We start from the raw sequence: 22,412 nt of genomic DNA, 5'->3' as shown, positions 1-22,412 counted from the left end.
ACCTCCTTTTGAAGTCTTGAAAGAGCACACACAAAGAGGAAAGAGGAGGGGGCCGTAATTATTGTCGAAATGTTTTTTGACAGGGTGTTATATTAAAGAAGTAGGAGGTTCTGCCAAACAGAGCTAACCTCTTCAACAGGAGAAGTCTCCTCCTATCAACAAAGCTAGCACTCAAACCAAAAGGCCAAGATCCATTTGACAATCTAATAGCTAGGAAAGAAAATATGCGGCAGGGGGGAAAAAAGTTGGAATTTCAATCACGTTTGCAGTTATAATCTAATCTGTGACATTTAGCACCTGCGACTATTAATACACACTCTATATTATGTGTACAACTGAAAACCAAATAGCTTTTCATTTTCTCTTAAAGCGTCATCCTATTACCTAGTTTAAAAACAGCTTTCAAATTCATGTTATTAGATGCTTATCGCAATATGCCAGTGAACAAATTTGCTGTGACATGCAGCAGATGGCATTTGAGGTTCTGAGTGCTGCCTTTGTGTTGTAGTCGCTCTTTGATTAATACATAATGCACATTATTACCTCAATCAAACACCCCTTACATGTTGCATTACCAATTGTAATGATATGGCAACATTTCAGAACGCTTCGTAATGAAGACCCTCTCTATGAATAATAAACACAAGAAAAACTAAATAAACACGCTGATTGCTTTATTATTAAGCCCTCTGATGGTAATGCTTTCAGTGATGCTGAATGGGAGATGGGAGCAGAATTGTGAGTAATTATCAGGCAATCTTTATCTTGGGATGCTATTCGAAACCTAAGACAGGGTGGCTGACTAGCCCTGAGGTGAGCTATCATCTTCAGTGACACTAGAAAGAGCACAGGGCAAGGCGACAAGATGTACCGGAGATGAGAATGGACATAGGAGAGCATTCTGTGGGTCCAACCAGCCCAAGTCTATCTTTGATTACCAGTGACCCCCGTATGTTAGCAACATTTAGTGGAATGGGCCGTCAGGGTGACCTGCATGCGTCTTCCCTGCGACCCACAAATAAAGGGCTAACTATATTTAACAATATGCACTCAAGCTCGCTGTCTTAATTAAAATGGGTATCACATATGCGGCTGGGATCCATTCCTCATTACTGTTGTATCTCATTAAAGTTCGGCCTTTTGGAGGGGCTGGATCAGTTTTAAAACAGTTTTCTCTCTGTCTTGCTGTTTTTCATTTTCTTGTACAGTCATCTTTTCCTTTAGGCCAAGGAAAAGTCATTATTTGGAGATGGGGGAATTGGTGTTTGCGGATCCATAGAAATGTTCCCAAAGCCAATTAGGAAATGGATTTATTTAAACCAATTAAAATCAGCCACGGGAAGAGCGTGCATTTTTAATGCAAAAGTCAAATGTCATGGCAGCATACGATTAACTAATCAAAAATATACAGGGTTAACAGAAAATAAATACAATAGAATAATTTATTAACACATTTTCATAGTTTTCATTATATACAAATTAAACATCACTTTTTAGCTAAAGCTTGGCTTTAAAATAAAGATCTGTTAAGAAGAAAGTCTCCCAGATGTCCTATATTACAAAATAATTAGTGAATACTTTGTTTCTCTTTCAAGTAATAAAAGGCATTTAGTCATTTATGTGGGATGTAGCAGTAAGAAGTAATCCAGTGGTCAGCCGTGGAGATTTTGTCATCTTTTACCCCACTGCTTTAATAAAAAGGGGAGTCACAAAAGATGCAGGGACCTTGGGAGTATTTTCTTGATCCAGTCTGAATCTGAAAAGGCCATAAGTTTGTTGTTATTATATATAATAATTTACATATATTGAACATCAAATCAAGGCAATTCATCTACATTTCTTGATGGCTTGTCTGTCTTTTCCCATTTTCAGCAACATGGTGCATTTGGCAAATGTTTTCATGCAAAAGGCTTGCCAAGCTAGCAAAATGTCAGTAGTTGATACAAATAACCAAAAATGAACATGCAAGATTAATTTAAAAAAACTAAACTAAATATTAATATAAATATTGACAAATTAAAAATTAAAACAATGGCATAATGAATTCAAGAAAAATCCTCCCTGATGATTTAAATTTTTTTTAAATCAAAGAATTACAGTATTAAAATAATAGACAGTTTCTGTATTCACACTACTAGTCCAAATGCATAAATCCAGTATTTAGACATTTCCGTCAAGCCCGTTTAAATTAATACCTTGCCAAGACGGGCATTTTAACCGAAAAGTGCATGTGAATTTATGATCCCATCTGCCTGCTAGTCAGAATTTAGCTGGTACAACCAAAAAAAACTAAAACAAAGACATACTATTATAATTTTCATATCGACTTGGCGAGTACCAGCATATTTGACATCCTAAGCTTGCACTGCTGTGGGGCAGCAGAGTTTTTGTTTTGTGTGTGCAAAGTTCCCACTGCTGTAAGCGTGTATTGCAGTGTGGTTCTGAATGGAGATATGATACAGCATTATGGCTCACCCTCGGGCTCTGCTACTGAGGCAACACTGTCCTGCAATAGACAGCGGCGGTATGTCACACCCTGACAGGCCTGATATGACAGCGCACACCTTAGGGACGAAGAAGGAAAGACAAAGAAAGAGGGAAAGAGACAGTGAGACACATGAATAGAAACGGCAGGGGAAGGTTTATATCAGTACTTGGCAGAGATCAGAATGACAGCAATGAAGCAACTATTTCCTTGATACACCATTAGGGGCAGTAATCGCCTTTCAGTCAGGCAGATGGATAAAATGTCACGCAAGGGGCTTGAAAGTGGGTCAACTCTACTCCAAACCTATTCAACACCTACATATAGTCCAATAGAGAAAAAGTGATTTTATAGGTGAAAATTTCCACTTTTCATGTCTGATCATGGAGGACAATTATTGGCACATTCATTATTGGCACATTCATTTAGACCTGCAAAGTAATTGTAAAAATCCAAAACAAGAGCCTAGCAGACTACATTCTGGTATTCATAAGGATTAAGTGCAGAATATGAATATGGTATGAATTATATCTAAAATGACATAAAATATCAAAAGTTAATCTGTTCATCAAAGTGAGCAATCTGTGTCGGTTGTGAGCCAAGAACAGTCACTTTTCTTGGCACTGCAAAATATAGCCCAAGTGTTACAGAACCAGCTGTAAAATAAAATCGCATTTGTATGTAAAATAGGCACACAGTATTCCAGATTACTATGTAAATTAATGTTTTTGTGACAGTTACAGAGTTCATTTGACAATTATAGTACTCTGTCCCATGAAGTATGTCAGCTTTAATTATATCTATATTATAATAATTTCATACTTTTTTTTTAATTTACTTTTAACGTATATAATTGGATTTACCTGAGCCATCTGTGCCCATTCTTACACTCTGCTCGTTTGCAGTCTGTGAAAGGCAGAACTTCTTTACAGAGGATGCAATACTCTGGAAACGTCTGTTTGTTCATCTTATTCATGATATGACCTATCAGCACCTGTGAAGGTCAAACATAAAAAAACTAACATGCAGGGTAATGTACACTTAAGGTATATTTCTAAAAACTGCCTACATTTTTATGCCTTCATCATCCAGTTTCGACCTTACAATCTTAAAATGCTCACAAAAATATCCACTTCTGCATTTAAAAGCACAACTACATTTGTTTCAGGAGACAGTGAGAAGGGGGTTCACCTTGGCCGCCCGGTCTTCATTAGCAGGGTCGTTTGTGAGGAAGTCACACACACCTTTGGTAGGTATACATGTGTTCTGAGTGACGCAGGTGTGCAGGTACACCTCGCCCAGCACCTTCTTCATGTTCTCACGGCTCAGTTGGGACTCCACTTTTTCAATCCTGTAGCTGACCTCCCTCATTTGTTCCTCACTTTTCAGCTTCCCCCTGCCTGAGCTCCTCTAGAGTGGAGATCTCCGCCATCTCATCTTCACCTCCACCTGCCTCCTCATCTTCAACTAACACTTTACCTTCCCTATGAGTCGGCCGCCACAGGTGCTCTGAAGGGCTTTTCTGCATGGACTTGTAGAGTGTCCGGAGAAGGAAAAGCTTGAGGCGCCATAAGTAGGTGGACCCTGAGGTTTGGATCTTCTCATCTAGATTGTTCTGAAGAACTGAAGGGATGCTTTTATCCTTCAGTATCCGCCATCGCAGCAGATCCAGCAAGTCGGCCTTTCTGAAGAGACTGTGCATTTGAGACTCGAGCAGCTCAGCAGCCGCTTCATCTGGAGTCTTAAGGGTGATAAACTGCACCTGGTAAGTGCGATTGATGGGATGGAGCCCATTAATCATACCCTCATTGGAGATAAGAGCCAAGTAGGCACCATTTGGACTGATGGATGTGCCTTGCATCCGTCGACCCGCAACTCCCTCTGGCAGAACAATCTCCTCCTGTTTAAACTCAACAGCAGCATCGGTGAAAACGGGTGTGAGCTTCTTCACCTTACCATCTAGTGAGCAGGTGAGAATAGTCCCGCCGTTATGACAGACTGTCATTGATATAATAGGGGTTGAATGAAGCCCTGTGACGTGGGAGTTGTGAACATTGAAACCAGCTTTGGTGATAAGCAACAAGCACCAGAACACATAAGGACCACATGCAGCAACCACTAGGCTGCAGTTTCATTTCTGATGTGGATGGAAGAGCGTAATGCATTTGATGTTAAGGACTGGTATCTGGTCCTTATCCTGCCACAAAACCACAGGCTGCCTGAGGGTGAAGTAACCCTTCACTCCTTGAGGTTGACTGGAAGGATCTTTACCGGTCCAACTGAGCTGCCCACAATCAGTCCACTCATTTTCCGCCCACTGTGCTCATATTCCCACCAGGTGAGCACACTTGGTGACAACACTCCAGATTTTATGGTGTTGCAAGAAATCACTGAATCCTTTCCTTGTGGGGGCAAGCTGAACTGCCACACCACCACATCTCCATTCTCCATAAGTACAGCCAGAAGCACGGTGCTAACATCTTTACATGCATTATTGGTCTGTACTTGCTGCATACTGCACAGACCAGACCACTCCATGCGCACTGGCGTCTGCATACGAAACCACTGTTGCAGTTCATCCAAATCTTTAATGGAGTTCGGTGGTGAGCCGTCATTCTGAGCGGAATAGTTCCTGGATTTTAACATTTACCCATATAGTTCTGTAAGGTCCAGGAGAGGTGTCCAATGCAAATGCAAGTGACTGCTGTGGATTGTGAGACGATTGTCCAGTGTTAAGAAAGCAAGAAGACAGCGACCTTATTTGTCGCAGCCTAATGGTGACCAGCTGGTGTACTTAATACCACGGAGACATCCACTTTGAGGATGGATGACTCTGTCCACCAGTATCATTTGGCTTGCTACTGGATCTTTACTCTTTGCAAAGCTTTCTTTAACAGTCTGCACTTCCTTTTCTGGGCCTACCTGTAACAATATATGAAAAAAACATATTAATGACAAAAAAAAAAAAACACATGCATTTCATGCTTCATAAGTTTGAAAATATAATTTTCTAAAGTCTCATTTATATTTAATTCTGCACAATGTCACAGCGTGCAAATCATGTCCACTTGTCACTTTTATTATTAAACAATTTATTTGATATCTTTTTCATTCAAAACATAAATATTAAAAAAAAAATTCAATCATCAGATTTTTTTTTGATGTAGTGAGGTAATAAATCTGTTCACAGGATTAGTAAAATTGTTCACCTGCAATTTTCATTTCAGGCTAATTTTCATTTATTGTTCAAATTTCAGAGTAAAATACATAAACTGTCTGTCATGTAATATATATTAGAGCCCAACCGATATATCGTTTTGCTGCTATTATCGGCCGATATGAGCCTGTCACCGATATATACATACAAGGCAGATAAATAACGCAGATATGGTGTAATTACTTAGTCTGTCCAGCAGAGCGCGCTCCATTGTTTGCTACTGGCGACCTGGATGAAACGCTTTAAAGCTTAGTCTATGGAAAACCATTGAAACTTTGAACGGCCATATCTCTGTAAAGGCATGGCGAATCCGCACCAAATTCGGGGAATCCCTTCAGCTCGAGGTACCCTCTCGAACGCGAATCGAGTGTACAACTAGAGGCCCGCTTTCAAATGAGACCACCCCCGCGTCGATAGCCCCAAGGGTTCGGGAGTTATGGGCGGTTAAATTCGCGGTCCGGCTCCGACCGATCAAGTGATGCCACTTGATCGCCCACTTGGGGGCTAACGACACGCGGAGGGTGGCGTTCGAGAGGGCTCCTCGAGCTGAGGGGATCCCCCGAATTTGGTGGAGACCACTTCACATTTCTCTAGTAAGTTTCGTCTGTGTGTGAAGACAGAATTGCAAATCCGTGAATCAATATTCCGAAGTGAAATAACCTTCAACGGAATAAAGTTGAATGGAATTGAACTGAATTAAAGTCGAATAAACTTCAACTTTACTGTTCAGTGCACTGATGTCAGTCTCATTTTGGATAATAAAGTTTGTTAAATGCCCTGCCTCCATTACGTATCTCTGTCACGTCATTATAAGTGTTTGATCACCACATTTGTGTGATCATTGCAAAAAAATGTTTATGTTTATATATATGTTCTATATATAGTACCAGTCAAATGTTTGGACACACGAATGGGAAAGTGTCCAATCTTTTGACTGGTACTGTACTATAATATACACAAAGAATATTGGCAGATATACCGATATCGTCTTTTTTTTTACTCCCGAATATCGGTAGCGGCCCCAAAAAACCTATATCGGTCGGGGTTCTAATATATATATATATATTTGGTATTGGTGGAATAATCCTTCCAGTAATATCTGATAACAAAATTAAGTTTAAATTGATTTATACCATGTGTGGTATAAATAGAAACATGACCGGAGCAGTTTAATTCCAGTTTGCCCTCTGAAAGAAGATGTCCATGTCAAAGCAACATAAAAAGTATGCATTTGTGATCGAAATGACAAACAACAAGTGCTACTCTACACTGCCCAAAAAACTTGCGTTTGAATCGTCAGTGGCAAATTCTTTAAATATAAAAAAAACGTACTTACAGTCTGTGAGTCAGAACAGCCGGCATTGTAGTCTACTCTACCAGGATCAGGAAACAGTCCTCCATAAAATGCGCTGGACAAATCTGAATATTTGGGTTAAACTGTTCTGGAACAGTGTTGTAAATACAACTTAACCACTGATTTCTAGTCGTGTCCTCTTTGGGAAGGCCAAACAAAATAGTTTCGCTTTCACAATGAAACAGCGTCACACACCGTGGCCTTGAGTGAGCCGCGGCCTAGAGTATGCGGAGGCCGGCTTGAGTGAGCAGAGGCGGGTGGGCTTGAGAACGGCGCGGCCGGCGGATTCGATGAAGGAGTGTCCGGCGGGCTTGCGGCAACTACATGTGACGACCCCGGGCTGGAATCCGCTTCGTCCACGGTGAAAGCCGATCCGGCGATCGACAGCGCAAAGTTGATGTATTTCCTCAGCGACCAGCATGGATCAGCTCCAGACATGACGAAGCAGATATCGCCAACCAAAGTAGTTTCACTTTCACAACGAAACACAATGCCTCCACGACATGGCGGCGGCGGCGGCAACAACAATACAACAGCGAGAATAAAAGTTATGCCTTCTTTCTTTGCGTGAACATTTGGGCGACGTTATGCAAATCTTCCCAAATCGTGACATAGACATGTGGGGGCGTGTTAGAACGAGCCGTTTAAGGTAGGCGTGGTTGACGCTTAACTTTTATAAAGAATATTTCTTTGGATTTGAGACTTTAGTCTTTGCAACTTTACAGATCTTCTTTATGTATCAAGAGCTTGTAACAATCCAAAGAGAAAGGAAAAATTGAAATCGCATCATATGACCCCTTTAAACATTAGGTAGCAAAACTGATGACATCCCAATCAGAATCTCTGCATAGGGCTGTCGCGATAACCGCAATATTGTAATACCGCGCTATTGACGAGCAAACCGCAGAGGAAGGAAAGCAACCGCAGTGTTCACGTTTTTTTTTTCCATAAGGCTGTGGCCTTCTTTCTGTTTTACAATTCATCACTGTGCATTGAATGTTAAATAAATTAATAATGATACAAGAGGTTTGTCATTTTCCCGCGAACTGTTTGTATCTGGGGTTTCGTTGATTTTGAATACTGAAACGATGGCAGGCGCTCTCGTCCAAAAACCTAATGTCACGTCGCCAGTTTGGGAACATTTCGGCTTTCAACCCAATGAAAAGGGAGAGCCAGCAAATTTAGATGAACCGATATGCAAAATTTGCTGCAAAAAGGTCCCTGTGACACGCAGCAATACATCTAATTTGAGGTGTCATCTCGCTAACTGTCATCCAGCCATTGACGCGCAGCTGCCTCCTCAAGCATCAGGTCGCAGAGCAACATCAAAAAGAACAGCTGAGGCCGGTACCAGCCAACAGTTAGGAGTAGCTGAAGCCTTTGCGAAATCTGTCAAATACAACCGTGAAAGTAACAGGTATAAATGCCTTACAGCCGCTGTTACGCAGTATCTAGTTGAGGAGATGATTCCATTCAATACGGTGGAGAAACCTGCATTCAAGTCGATGCTTCAAAAATTCGACAAGCAGTACGAGTTGCCAGGCAAAACCTACTTTTTAGAGACTGCTGTGCCAAAAATGTACAACACGGTAAAGACATCGATCAAAAGGGAGCTTTTGAATGTCGACTACTTTTCTGCCACAACTGATATGTGGTCAAGTGTCAATATGACTCCTTATATGAGTCTAACGGTTCATTATCTCAGATTCCTGAATCCTAGTAAGAGTTTTTTGTTACAGTGTTATTGATCTCGGTGTTCACTGGACATGAATGTCATCTGTGTATTTGAATTGTGTATAAGCATTTACAGTCTTTTTCAACTGTTTACACACAAAATATTTACTTGTCACACAATTTCTGAAACCTGACACAAACACCAGAACCACACACCAAATCTGCAAAACCATACACTAATTTCTGGACTTTTGACTCACTTTTTTCAACACACAATTCTCTATGTAACACACAAAAATCTAACAGGAATTAATATTATGGCAAAGGTGTTTGCAAATGTTTGCTTTTGAGATGTGTTTGTGCTATTTTGAATGCAGTGCTTCATTTTGCAAGAGATGCGAGGCATTTTGCATTTTGTGCGTGCAATTCTTGGATTTGTGTGCAAAGTTTTGAAAAAAAGGGGCAAAGTTTTGAAAATGTAAGCAGTTGAAAAAAAACCTGTAAGAAAAACTGTAATAACTACAGGTGCATCTCAATAAATTAGAATGTCATGGAAAAGTTCAGCCCGCTTCTTTGGCAATGAATGTTTGTGGCTCCTTGTGAAGGGTGTCAATGATTGTCTTCTGAACAACTGTCAGATCAGCATTCTTCCCCATGATTGTGTAGCCTAGTGAACACAACTGAGAGACCATTTTGAAGGCTCAGGAAACCTTTGCAGGTGTTTTGAGTTGATTAGCTGATTGGCATGTCACCATATTCTAATTTGTTGAGATAGTGAATTGGTGGGTTTTTGTTAAATGTGAGCCAAAATCATCACAATTAAAAGAACCAAAGACTTAAACTACTTCAGTCTGTGTGCATTGAATTTATTTAATACACGAGTTTCACAATTTGAGTTGAATTGCTGAAATAAATGAACTATTCCACGCCATTCTAATTTATTGAGATGCACCTGTAGATTGAAAAACAAAGTTATGTTGGCTTGTCTTAAAAGTCTTGTTTAAAAAACGTAAATGGTTTGGTCAGTTAGATGTTCTAGATGTTTGCTAAAGTGTTGCTAGTTGGTTGCTAGGATATTCTGGGTGGTTGCTAGGCTCTTGCTATGCAGTTGCTGGGGTGTTGCTAGAGGATATAGTTGATAGAGTTTGTTCTGGGTGATTACAGACATTCCCACCTCTGTTAATAACAGAAAATCAAACATTGTTTTCAAAACTGATCCAGTTTCAGTGCTTTGATATTATTGTACTTCTTTATAATGTTAGGAAATTCAAAAGTTTTTGTTGCTCTTAAACTTGCACTAAACGTGATTATACCATCTAAGTAGCCCATGCAATTTTAATAGAACCGCATGTCTTTGGTGATAAAAGCTCAGAAACATTTATAACTTGTTGAAGTTTTTTTATATTGTGCATTGACTTGGTCCCATGATGAATATTGAAATGTTAATTATTTTTCATTTTAAACAGTATAGATGATTACTTAATGGTAATATATTATTTGTGAACAAATCTGTGTATGTCAGACCATAAATCCCCAAAAACTATGCATGGAGGCTTGCTTTGGTGTTGCCACCCCTCATAGACCCCATGCCACCTTAAAACATATTTTCTAGATCCGCCTCCGAGTATGGTTATACTGAATTAAAAAGTAGATGCAAAAACATTCTTGGATTATCTCTCCCCACAACTGACTAAATTTTTTTTTATAAATTATGTTACTGTTCATTTTAATATTTCTATTGCGTCTAACTGCGCAACTGAGTAATTTTTCATTCGTTTCCCACAGGTTAGCTACAATTATTAAAATAAATAAAATACATAATTAACATTTTGGCATATTAACATTCAGTTTGTGCTGGAAAAATTAGGGATCAAATAGGATAATTCATCGCAGATGATTAACACTTATTTTGCACATCTTGAGATAGATAAACGTCATGTCACGTCAAAACATGGCTTAAGCTGCTTTAGATGCAACAGTGCACGTGAGTTGGTACCATAAAGCAGTGAGCAGGAGCGCACAGTAGTTACCTTGAGATCACAAGCGATGTGACTGTGATGCAGCACCAGATTTTGACTGAGACTGTGTATGTCACACACCAGCTCCATGATAGACACGCTGTTAGTGCTGGATGCCGCCAGTCTGTGATCCTCTGCCCACGACAGGGGCTCAAGACCGCTAACCAGATTTAGCCATTTAATCGCTGGATCCCGCAGAACCACTGGACCCTGTCCCGCCCAGAAATCATTATCCGGTCCCGACTGGGCTTCAGCCGCAATCCCTGCTTTCTCCGATGTACTACTTGAGCCTAAAGCCGCCATTTTTCTGTATAAAAATTAAACCCGTCTCCAGGAAGTTACGGTGCCGGAGGAGGAGGGATTTTACGAGCGCGGCATGGACTAGGTTGCCAGGTTGACAATAGTCACGCTGAAAACAATAAGTGGTTGGTTGTTTGCCTAATAATATAATAAAATAACAACAACAATAAGAATTAATTTGTGTGTGTGTGTGTCTCCAATGAGTGTGAATATGTAGGTATCTGTGTTCACTGTGTAGGAAAGTTGCAGTATTAACGGAGTGTTGTAAAATTTTTACTTCTACTTTTTAAAGTAATTTTTAAAATCTGTAATTTTATTTTTACTTAAGTATATTGTTTTAAGTATTGTACTTCGCTACATTTTTAAAACACATTAATTACTGAGTAAAAAAAAAAAATATCGCTCCCTGGAAACTACTGCATAATGGGTAGGAGAGCAAACGGGCGCTAAAATCACAAGAAAGATGCAGACGGACAAGACAGGAGTTATGGTGCAGACCCAGCTTTTAACGAAACCCCGTCGTATTCTGCTGAAGTTGAACCTATGAGTTGAACTCGAAGGAAATGAAGTGAACCCCTGGCCATATTTAAGCTATATTATGCACTGTAAACTGTGTTTGCCTAGGGAGACCAAACTAGCTGCTTATAAAATCTCGACATCAACCCTTCGCAAGCATGTAGAGGTAAGGTAAATACAAAGATTTGTTGATACTGATTTAATTTGCCTGGTAACAGCCCAAATGTCTTATTATTCTAAATAAATGATTCCTTTAATTAAAAACAACTAGTTTGAAATTTATAGGCCTATCCCAGGGGTGTCAAACTCAGTTCCTGGAGGGCTGCAGGCCTGCAGAGTTTAGTTCCAACCCTGCTCCAACACACATACCATGTCGTTTTCATTCAAATAAGCCTAAATGAGTAGATTAGCTGGATCAGATGTGTTTAATTAGGGTTATAGCTAACTGTGCAGGTGACACCCTTGGCCTATCCCATTTTTGCCTCCCACTGTTAAAATGTAAGTAATTTTTACTCTGAGTAAATTTTAAATTAGCTACTTTTTACTTTTACTTGAGTAGATTTTTAGACTGGTACTTTTACTTGTACTTAAGTAAAATTCCATTAATGTAATGGTACTTTTACTTTAGTAGAATATTTTCGTACTCTTTCCACCTCTGCCCATTAGAAATTACATACGGGGCCAATCGTTATCATACATAAAAACCACCCTCATGAGGTCTCTGTGTAAAGATTTAGAGAAAAGGAAGAGGATTTACAGAACAAATAATTTTTTGGGGGGTTGGTAAGAAAGTAAACTTCTACTTCATAATTTGATTCAAGATTGTCTTAAGTGAGTGAACACGATGATATCTGAATTAGAATAAGAATAAGTTGTTAAAAATTGTGTTCCTACTAAATAGTTTGGGGTGATATATTGTGGATATATATATTTTGGGGGGGTTCTTAAAATTGGTACAAGAGACTGCTAAGTGCTTAAATTACAGATGTCATTCTAAATTGTGAAGCATTTGTCATTTGATAAGCTGACATGATCCATCAGCTAAAATCTCAGACTATTCATCTGATGTCAGAGGGACAGGTGAAAGATCATTAATTGGTGGGAGCATATGAGAAGGTTCAGGAGCCCTAACTGTGTGACCAAGTTGCAGGATATGTGTAATTAACAACCACATGCTTTGTTTGATCTGTCTAGTATTCCCACCTGGAAAGGGTTGAAAAGGAGCAGTGTGTCCTGTTTCCTTTCTGAATGCAGTCTTTGGCAAAGACTCCACTCGCAAGACACTAAGTAATTGAGTTGTCAAAAGTATTTAGCAATGCAGAGGTTTCCTCTGTAATAAAACAAATCGGTACAAATCTATGAAACAAACATGCAATTGTGGCACAAATATTTTACTCTTCCCTCCATCTATCTGTCATTCGTTTCAATAATTATTTGAATGCGGGGCCTTTGTGTATTTCAGTCTTAATGAAGCATGTATAGTATGAATATTTCAGTGACCTGCTGTGCATAATTTTCTAGGTTTTGACACAGGGGTTTCGACACCGGTTTGTGGGATTGTTGGATTAAACATTCATTCGTACTTGTCTCTTAGATTCACTTCACACATTTAAGCAGGTCTAGTCCTACAGGGTTGCTTGGCATAACAGAACGCAATGTGCCTCATCTTGATTGTGTCTGTCTGATTGGATGTGCTGTTTTGTTTTTGCAAATAGTGTGAGATTTGCTTTCTCCAAAATGCTCTTATTATGTTGCTGAAATATGAGTGCAATTTACAAGTATGATTTGCATTATATTTATATCAAACAGTATGTTAATTTAAGAAACCTCATTGCTTTAGTATGCACATAGAGGACCTGATAATTAATAATGTTATTTCAATAAAATGTAATAATGAAAATAAAATTTTTCAGATTGTAATTCTTTCCTCATTTAGGATGATTTTCTAAATTTAAAATTATGGCCAATGCATTATCACTCAGTGTATACTGCAATGTTCTGCTTTCATCATCATTTTGTTTAACTGCGTGTACTGAATTATTTGCAATCAAAGCTGCATTAGTAGATACTAACCTGAGCATTTTTTATTGTTTCAGTTGCAGACCTCTCCTCAGCTGAGCCATTTGCACATATCCTGCCCGAATTCTTATGGGAAACTGTGACGGATGGTTCATCATACTTGTTTTAATTATTCAGCTGTGCAGACAGCACCCTGGGGAGATGTGCTGTGGCGCATTACAAAAAACACACATTCAGTGATATAATCATAATGATGATAATGAAATGTATTTAGAGCACATCAGTGCCTCCCTCTCTCTCTCTTTCCCTCTGCCTCTAGCCGCTCTGGTGGGAGGATGTGAGCGCTGTCTGACGCAGAAGAGGCAAGTTTGCTGCGCTCTGGCCCCCGGTGGCTCCTTGTGGAGGCCTGCAGTGCCCCGCACGATGGCTCACCGGAGATTAGCCGTCAGAGCGGAGGGCTTTGCATACCTCATGTGCCGTCAACTGCGAAGGCTTACCTGACAGGTGTTGCTCTCGCTCAGATCTGTTGTGTCCTCCTGAGCTGAAGCTTCAGTAGGGCGCCTGTAGGTAGGAGAAACCTTGCTTCCTACTGTCGGTCATCACAGGCCACACAGCCAAACCAAAGCTAAATCTCTCCTCAATGAGAGCCCAATGATGTCTGATCAGTGTGGCAAAAAAAACACCCTAGGCACTGCTTGAAGAGTCCTTGCTTAAATATGTCATTGAGCATTGCAAACTTTTTGAGAAAACAAGCTTTGGGAGTACTGTGTGTGATTGCTTATCATTTCAAATCTAAGTATTGTGTAAATGGAAATGTTTTCAAATGTGATATTTGATATATTGATATTTGGAGTCTCTGAGAGATGTATTCAAACTCTCCTGGCATCCCATACTTCCAACAACTCTGTTCACTCTTTAGCAGATCTACAGTATGAGTTGACCTGTTTGTTCTGTTTGTATGGCCAATGCATTATCACTCAGTGTATACTGCAATGTTCTGCTTTCATCATCATTTTGTTTAACTGCGTGTACTGAATTATTTGCAATCAAAGCTGCATTAGTAGATACTAACCTGAGCATTTTTTATTGTTTCAGTTGCAGACCTCTCCTCAGCTGAGCCATTTGCACATATCCTGCCCGAATTCTTATGGGAAACTGTGACGGATGGTTCATCATACTTGTTTTAATTATTCAGCTGTGCAGACAGCACCCTGGGGAGATGTGCTGTGGCGCATTACAAAAAACACACATTCAGTGATATAATCATAATGATGATAATGAAATGTATTTAGAGCACATCAGTGCCTCCCTCTCTCTCTCTTTCCCTCTGCCTCTAGCCGCTCTGGTGGGAGGATGTGAGCGCTGTCTGACGCAGAAGAGGCAAGTTTGCTGCGCTCTGGCCCCCGGTGGCTCCTTGTGGAGGCCTGCAGTGCCCCGCACGATGGCTCACCGGAGATTAGCCGTCAGAGCGGAGGGCTTTGCATACCTCATGTGCCGTCAACTGCGAAGGCTTACCTGACAGGTGTTGCTCTCGCTCAGATCTGTTGTGTCCTCCTGAGCTGAAGCTTCAGTAGGGCGCCTGTAGGTAGGAGAAACCTTGCTTCCTACTGTCGGTCATCACAGGCCACACAGCCAAACCAAAGCTAAATCTCTCCTCAATGAGAGCCCAATGATGTCTGATCAGTGTGGCAAAAAAAACACCCTAGGCACTGCTTGAAGAGTCCTTGCTTAAATATGTCATTGAGCATTGCAAACTTTTTGAGAAAACAAGCTTTGGGAGTACTGTGTGTGATTGCTTATCATTTCAAATCTAAGTATTGTGTAAATGGAAATGTTTTCAAATGTGATATTTGAGTTTATTTGGAGTCTCTGAGAGATGTATTCAAACTCTCCTGGCATCCCATACTTCCAACAACTCTGTTCACTCTTTAGCAGATCTACAGTATGAGTTGACCTGTTTGTTCTGTTTGTATGCACGCTCACTGGAGAATTTGTGAAATAAGAACATCTAAGTAATTTTGTATCATGTCCTGTATTAAAGTGTGCTGTCAGGTTAATCTACCTTTAGTTCTCCCCAGAATTGCGGCATATTAACAGAAACAGGGACGTAAGGGTGCTAAAAACAGCAGAAGAGACAAATGAATGATCACATGTATGCGCAGTGATAATAGATTAATAATTCATAGTGCTTTATGATTAATTAAAACAGGCCTCAGGTCCTGTGGCAGGTACAGGCTGAAACACAGTCTGACATTCCCATGCGATCCTCAGAACATCTGAACATCTGAACTCTCTCCCTTCTTCTGTCCTAGTCCAGGTGGAAGACCTGTTCAGATATCTCAAGTGGCATGCAATTCCTACTTTGGGGACCATAAGTGCTCTTTTTTTTCCTTCTTTTTTTTCTCCAAGGCTTGCCGGTGTGGGGATGTGCTGTATATAGTACAATCAAGAGCCTATTTATAGCGAACAGGACAACTTGACTTATGAACAACTTATGTAATTTATTGACCTCACCTTCGCTCTTTTGTGTAGTAGCATCCCTGGCTACTATTCTCAAATAATGTTGTTATTTACGGGTGCTGCCCTATAATACCATTTATACTGTTTTATATTGTGTATTGTTTTACTTCAATGTGAAACACTGTATTAGCAGTTTTTGAACTTTGTACATCAGCACTTCTCTCCTCATTTCCTCAGGATGAATCACTTATGCTTATAAGTTGCTTTAGATAAAAGTGTAAGCAAATGAATAAATGTAAACGTCTGTAACCTTTAAATCAACAACTATAACAGTTTTCTCTGTCCTCAGAAAATGGCCCAAGAAAATAGCAAAGTTGTAAAGTGGTCCTGACTGGTTCCTCTGCTGGGTAGTGAACTGTAACTGTCCCTTGGCTTGGTCCTGGCAGCTGGTGGTGGGCAGGGCATGCCCCATGGCAGTGCTAGGGGAGGGCCGGGAGGACCAGGGCCTCGGCCTGCTCTCACCCTTGTCTTGCCCGTGCTAATGGAATAAGGCCGGGCCGCCCATATGGCACTTGTGGGAACAGTGGGACTCTGGAGGCTGGCACAGGGAGCCACCACTCTGCTGTTAGAAATTAAACAGGACAGGTCCACACCGGGCTCTGCCCACAGCCGGATAGTGTAATGGATGGGTTTGGTGATTGGACAGCACTTGGAGCGGCCTGTGTGAACCCGCCAATGAACAGAGCCAAATAGTTGCAGCTGTGAAAATTCAGGCCTGGAGAGTGTCCTTGACAAGTTTTATTGACACTTTTTCCATTGGCTACATGTGCTAAAACATTTAAGTCTAATTAGAATAGGTTATTAGAACTAGATCTAGACTTGGTAGCGTCCAATACATCTTTCTGGACCACTTTTCAAAGGTGTAGTCTGATCATCAAGTGACTCAAGTTCAGTAAACAATCTTCTCCATTCTGAATCAAGGTGGTGATGATGATGATGATGTATAGTCTGTTGTGGTTTGAAGGTGGTAGTACATGCCCAGCAGGACCACAGAATGTCCTTCAAGGGGAGCTCTAGGAAAAGTTTTCCTGCCAGAATCCATCAATGAGGCTAATAGAGAGAATGTGGATCAGGGCCGGAAAAGAGAGTGGACTGCAGTGGGGCAAATCAGTACACTTGGCACAAATTGTGGCTTGCTGTATGATTTTCTGTTTTATTGGATAAAGCTTGGCTAGGTGGAGCATTGCGAGATGGGGCTTCAGCAAGTTCACATAACCAGAGCAAATGCTCATGCTCACTTCTTTTATATATTATCCCACACTCGCTGTGCACAAATGGAACTTGTAGCAATTTGTAACAGCCCCTAAAAAAAGAAAGTAGATCATTATGAGAAAGTCAGCAAAAAAATGTTCCATATTTGACATAATGGTGCCTCGTTTTCCTGTATGAATATTCCCGTGCATGCTCATGCCAGACTGCTAAACAGGTCACTCTCCTTCCTCTCCTGCCACCCACCTCCCTGGATCTGGAACAAAAGCCAACCTCCCCCATCTCTCCCCCTCTTCTCTCCCGTCTCTCTGTTTTATTGGTGACAGCTGCCGCAAAACAAACTCGCAGAGTGAGAGAAATGATGTGTCAGTGGAAGGTCCTTTAGCCTGCGCCGCTAATCTGTCACACGCGGTTTGTTGTTTACCGTTCCTCCGGCTCACTGACCGGCCATCGTCGAGCGTAGTGCCGTAATGGCGACAGATGCTGACCTGCAGAAGTGTGAATCTTGCCGATTTCCCCCTGCTGCCAACCTGTAAATTACAGCTATCGGGAGTAATTAGACCCGATAAAACCCTTCCAAGCTTCACCCCCCGCGTACCACCCTGACTCACTCGCTCTCTCTCTCGCTCTTACTCTCTCTCTCTTGGCCTGCCAGTGACACGAGATAGGGGGATTTGAGAGGCACAAGGTTGCTGGCATTGACCGATCCCACCGTTAACCTGTCTCTGACACCTTCTCCCCTTATTACTCTGGCACTGCCATCCTCAACAGGCTGTAAGAGACAGTATACCAGACACAAGAAAAATACAGCTACTGTACATGTCCAAAAAAACTGCACCTGCAACTCTTTGCAGGTACATTTAATACAGAAAAATAATTATAATTTTGCAATCTTTCATCATGTTGTTTGTGCAAGAATGCATTTTTTTTATGAGCACTTGAAGTGATGCCACTTGGCAAGTCAAGCTGTGTCATTTTTGGCAAGCTGATTGAGCGGAATATGGTGAATGTCATTGCAGTCATACTGTCCGTGCTAATAAAATATTGTCCCCCAAAAGTGTTCAACTTACTTAGAACCTGTCCTAAATACCGACCTTTTCAGTCCTTCTCCGAGTCTACACTTTACATGTGCACTTGACAACCATCTCATGTCCCCAAATACACAAGTGTGCCATCTTGGACTGAATTTCAGAGGCTGATATCACTTATTACAGGTAAGTGTCCTGTAATAATTTGAGTTAATATTGCTGACAAGCTCCGATAACCAGTTGTTTTTGCATGCAGGAAAAAACGAAGAAAATAAAAACAATAATGTGATGCCCTGAGAAGATGCCTGGCTGTGGGTTGGCAGTCAGCCTTTGCCCTCTCCATGTCCTCCTCATAAGTCCAGATGCACGTCACTGCCTTCTGGTGCCAGGCCCAGCCATAAAGAAAACCGAGTTCATGGCCCTTTAAGTAACTCACCTAGTGCTAAAGGTCACACAGCCAGGTCTTGTCATCCCCACCCTCTCTGTCTCCTTGCTCCCTTTTCCTCCTCCTGCTCTGCCATCCCTCAGTGCCCACTTCCTGACCATCAGAGCCAATCGCCATCCACCCTTGCCTCCTCCGCCACCAATGCAGAGCAACAATCTGTCACCCAGGCACTGGAGGACACTATCCTGCTGGCCCCCTTCCGCACACCGCCGTAATGGCTTCTGGCATCCCACAAAAGAAAAATAATGGACAAAAAGGAAGAGAGAGTTGTGGGGATAGAAATAGACAGAGAAGTCTAAAGGGGCAGTTAGTTTATAATCACTCTTCACTTTCGAACTGTCCCTAGCCGCACTCCCTGTGCACCTCCTCTCAATAACGCTCTTGCTCATCCACTCCACACCACCCTGCTTTGGCCCCGTCACTTTGCACGATATTTCAGTGAATAAATGAGTCGTTTTAATCCGACTGACAAGCTGGCATTACCCAACCCTGCCCTCCATCTGTACTGGCCGCCAGCTCAGCGGCAGGCCCTGGGCAGCTCCATGTGCCAATCCAACACACACACAGCTTATCCTGGCGGCCGCTTCAGGGACAGACGGGATAGAGCTCCATGCGGCTACTACCCATCCACACCAAAGAGCTATTTATATAAGAAAAGGATTAACTGTCACAATCTTTGATGGACAGCAACATGGATTGAAATGGGGCTTGTTAATTATTCATTGATTTCTGGTGGTTCGGGCGTGTGGAATCTTTCTTGCTTCCTGCGTAATCGCATTGTGTTGAATTTAAGCAGTCAAAATTCAGGGAGCTTGTTTAAGGAAGGGGCAACCAAGGGTTGAAATATGAGTATGTTTTTATTTAGTTTGACACACTTGATAAGGTTTAAGAGGCTTTTACCATAGTGTTCTTGTTGCTCAGTTGGTGGAGCATGACGCTAGCAATGCCAAGATTGTAGGTTTGATTCCCAGGGAACACACTTTGCTATATTAACTATACATTAAATGTAAGGAATCATTTATATAAAATATTGATATAATACTGAAATATTTGGAAGTGAATGCACATTCTGAGGCGGTAATGTGGCCATGAGCTGGATGATGCTTCAAATGTGGCTCACCCAAATCAGAATTTAAATTCTGATCTGTTTTAAAAAGAAAATTATGTTTGTCAGTCAATCAGAATCAAACTTTCAACAGAGCTGTAGTGTAAAAATTCACATACTTAACTCGCATATCTAGTCATATCTAACATACTTGAGTTGGGCAAGTGACCATGCTTCTTCAAGTCAGATCCCAGAAGCCTTGAAATGATAATTAAGCATTTCAAGGTCCTGTTTCAGATAATATACAGGATAGATTATCATCCTTATGTTATGCAGTATTTAGCAGTCAAAGCTTGGTCCAAGTGAAAAAGGGTCTAACCCAGATTTTAGAGAATCTCACATTCTCTTGCCTCCACTCAGGGGTTAATTCTGCTCTGTTGTCCTTGGCACTCTGTGGGCATACTGCAGCATGGCATAGTTCTCTCACTCTCTCTGCCTCTATCCTCTCCCAGCAGTGGGGGGTGGACAGAAACTTTGGCAAATGAAAGCACTGAAACCCTCTGCTCCATTTCCTCTCTGCTCTCCACTTGTCTCTCTGTTTGCTTTGCTCCCTCTTCTCTCTTGGCCAGGTGGCACCTCTTAAACATGGCCCAGGAACGTTTGAGTGGCCGATTAAGCATGGGGCTTTTCTCCCGTGTAGCTGTAACGAGTCAGGTGAGAAAGGGTGTACTCTGTGTCAACCATCACGTCATCAAATTTCAGTTTTTTACGCTGATCTAGGAGCAGTGTCACAGATGAAAATGAAGCCTCTGTGATCATTTACTTGCTCTCCTGATGTTTCCCAACCTATGACTTACTTCCATTTGAATAGGAAAAGTTTAACTTTATCTTAGGGTGCTCTTTTCCATACAACAAAAGCATACAGTGCAAAATATATTAGTCGGTTACATTGGAAGGAACCTGGAGCAATGCATCTTTGCATTTTTTTCACCAAACTACAGCTTAAATTTTGTTTTGCTCCTCACACAAAACTGTACATTTTCACATAAATGTACATGTAAATGACAACAGAATCTTCTTTCTTCTGTAAACAATTTTTTCAACAAGGAAACACAGAACTGCAGCTCAGCGCTGTTTCCAGCATTACCACTCCAGTGTGAGACGTCCTGCCGAGCCAGTGATGGCTTAGTGTCACAATAGGAGATCATGACTGTTTGAGTAGCCAGTGCTAAACCGCAGCTGGTGACTTTCTGCCTTTTGATGATGGGTGTTCACATCAGAAGGGCTTGTAAACAGAAGGGAGTGTTTAACAGCCTTTTGTTGAAATGCTGATCTATCCTTATTTGCATGGCTGTAACAGTACTGTGCCGCAAACTGTTCACTAAACTGTCTGCTGTTTGTTCTTCTGCGAGGCGCTCGTAATAAATCTCAGTAGGGGTTGATGACGCTCATATTTAACAGCCATGGCATGATGAAGCCTTTGGGGCTTTTTTTGAAGTACTGCTATAGAAGTTATTTTCCTTTATAGTGGCATCTAGTCAACTCCCAGAGACCAAAAAATGCATCAATTGATTATATAGGTTACCACCCGACCATGACAGCTGTGTTGCAGCGGTGCCCAAATAGAAATAAATCATTTGCTTTTTTTCTCAATTAAGTAGGTTAATAACTGAAAATGGCGTGTAATGTTTTATTTAACTTTGGGGCAGGGACAGTGAAAAGGGCCAGCACATGTTATGGAGGGCTGAGGGAGGTGCAGCGAGCTTCATTCGCTCTGGGGTGCGAGCAGAGCTAAGGACTCAGAGAATGATACCCGCCCCTAAGGCCATTCCATATTAAACAAGTGCTTTGTAAGTGTGCCGTCATTACTATTCATCACAAATAAATACTTAAGCACAGAGAGCTTAGTGCCCCGCTGTTATACAGTTCTCCATTATTACTGCGGCCCGGCCGTCTGGCTGCCTGCTCGGCTGCACTGTGCCCAGACTCTTCCTGTGTCCTTCAGCCTTCTGGAGCGAGAGAGAGAGCACAAGCGAGAGAGAGAGGGTGACATATATGCCTGTCCAGCCTGCCTGCCAGTGCCCTTTAAGCAGGTAAGCTGCCAAGTTATGTGTCTCATGGGCTTTGCTGTCCACAAACTGCGCTCTCATACCCCCTTTTCTCTTTTTCTTTCACTCTCTCTCTTTCCTGCTTGCATTCTCTCATGCATACACATCTCAAATCTCCTTTTTCTTTATCTTTTTTCACCTCCCTGTCATAGCAGGCAAATACAATATCTGGAGAAGAAAGGGGGGAGGGATATGTCACCTGTAATATTCAGATTACTGGACAATTACTAAAGCCTGTGCAGTGCACTGATTTTACTATGGGTAAAGAATGTTCTAAAGCCCACTTAACTGCAGTACAATCACTGTAACTGACTTCTCCCCTTATTACTCTGGCACTGCCATCCTCAACAGGCTGTAAGAGACAGTATACCAGACACAAGAAAAATACAGCTACTGTACATGTCCAAAAAAACTGCACCTGCAACTCTTTGCAGGTACATTTAATACAGAAAAATAATTATAATTTTGCAATCT

General features: G+C 41.3%; 1 pseudogene; it reads right to left on the bottom strand.

The window, feature by feature from the left end:
* Positions 1–507: 507 nt before the first annotated feature.
* On the bottom strand, positions 508–11,092 carry LOC107556940 (general transcription factor 3C polypeptide 4-like; annotated as a pseudogene).
* Between the last annotated feature and the right edge of the window lie 11,320 nt (positions 11,093–22,412).

Source organism: Sinocyclocheilus grahami, unplaced genomic scaffold (assembly GCF_001515645.1).
Source record: "Sinocyclocheilus grahami isolate Dianchi unplaced genomic scaffold, SAMN03320097.WGS_v1.1 scaffold584.1, whole genome shotgun sequence".
In the NCBI taxonomy this organism is placed as follows: domain Eukaryota; kingdom Metazoa; phylum Chordata; class Actinopteri; order Cypriniformes; family Cyprinidae; genus Sinocyclocheilus; species Sinocyclocheilus grahami.
Note: the sequence above shows the minus strand (reverse complement) of the source record. Positions and strands in the feature narration are given on the sequence as shown.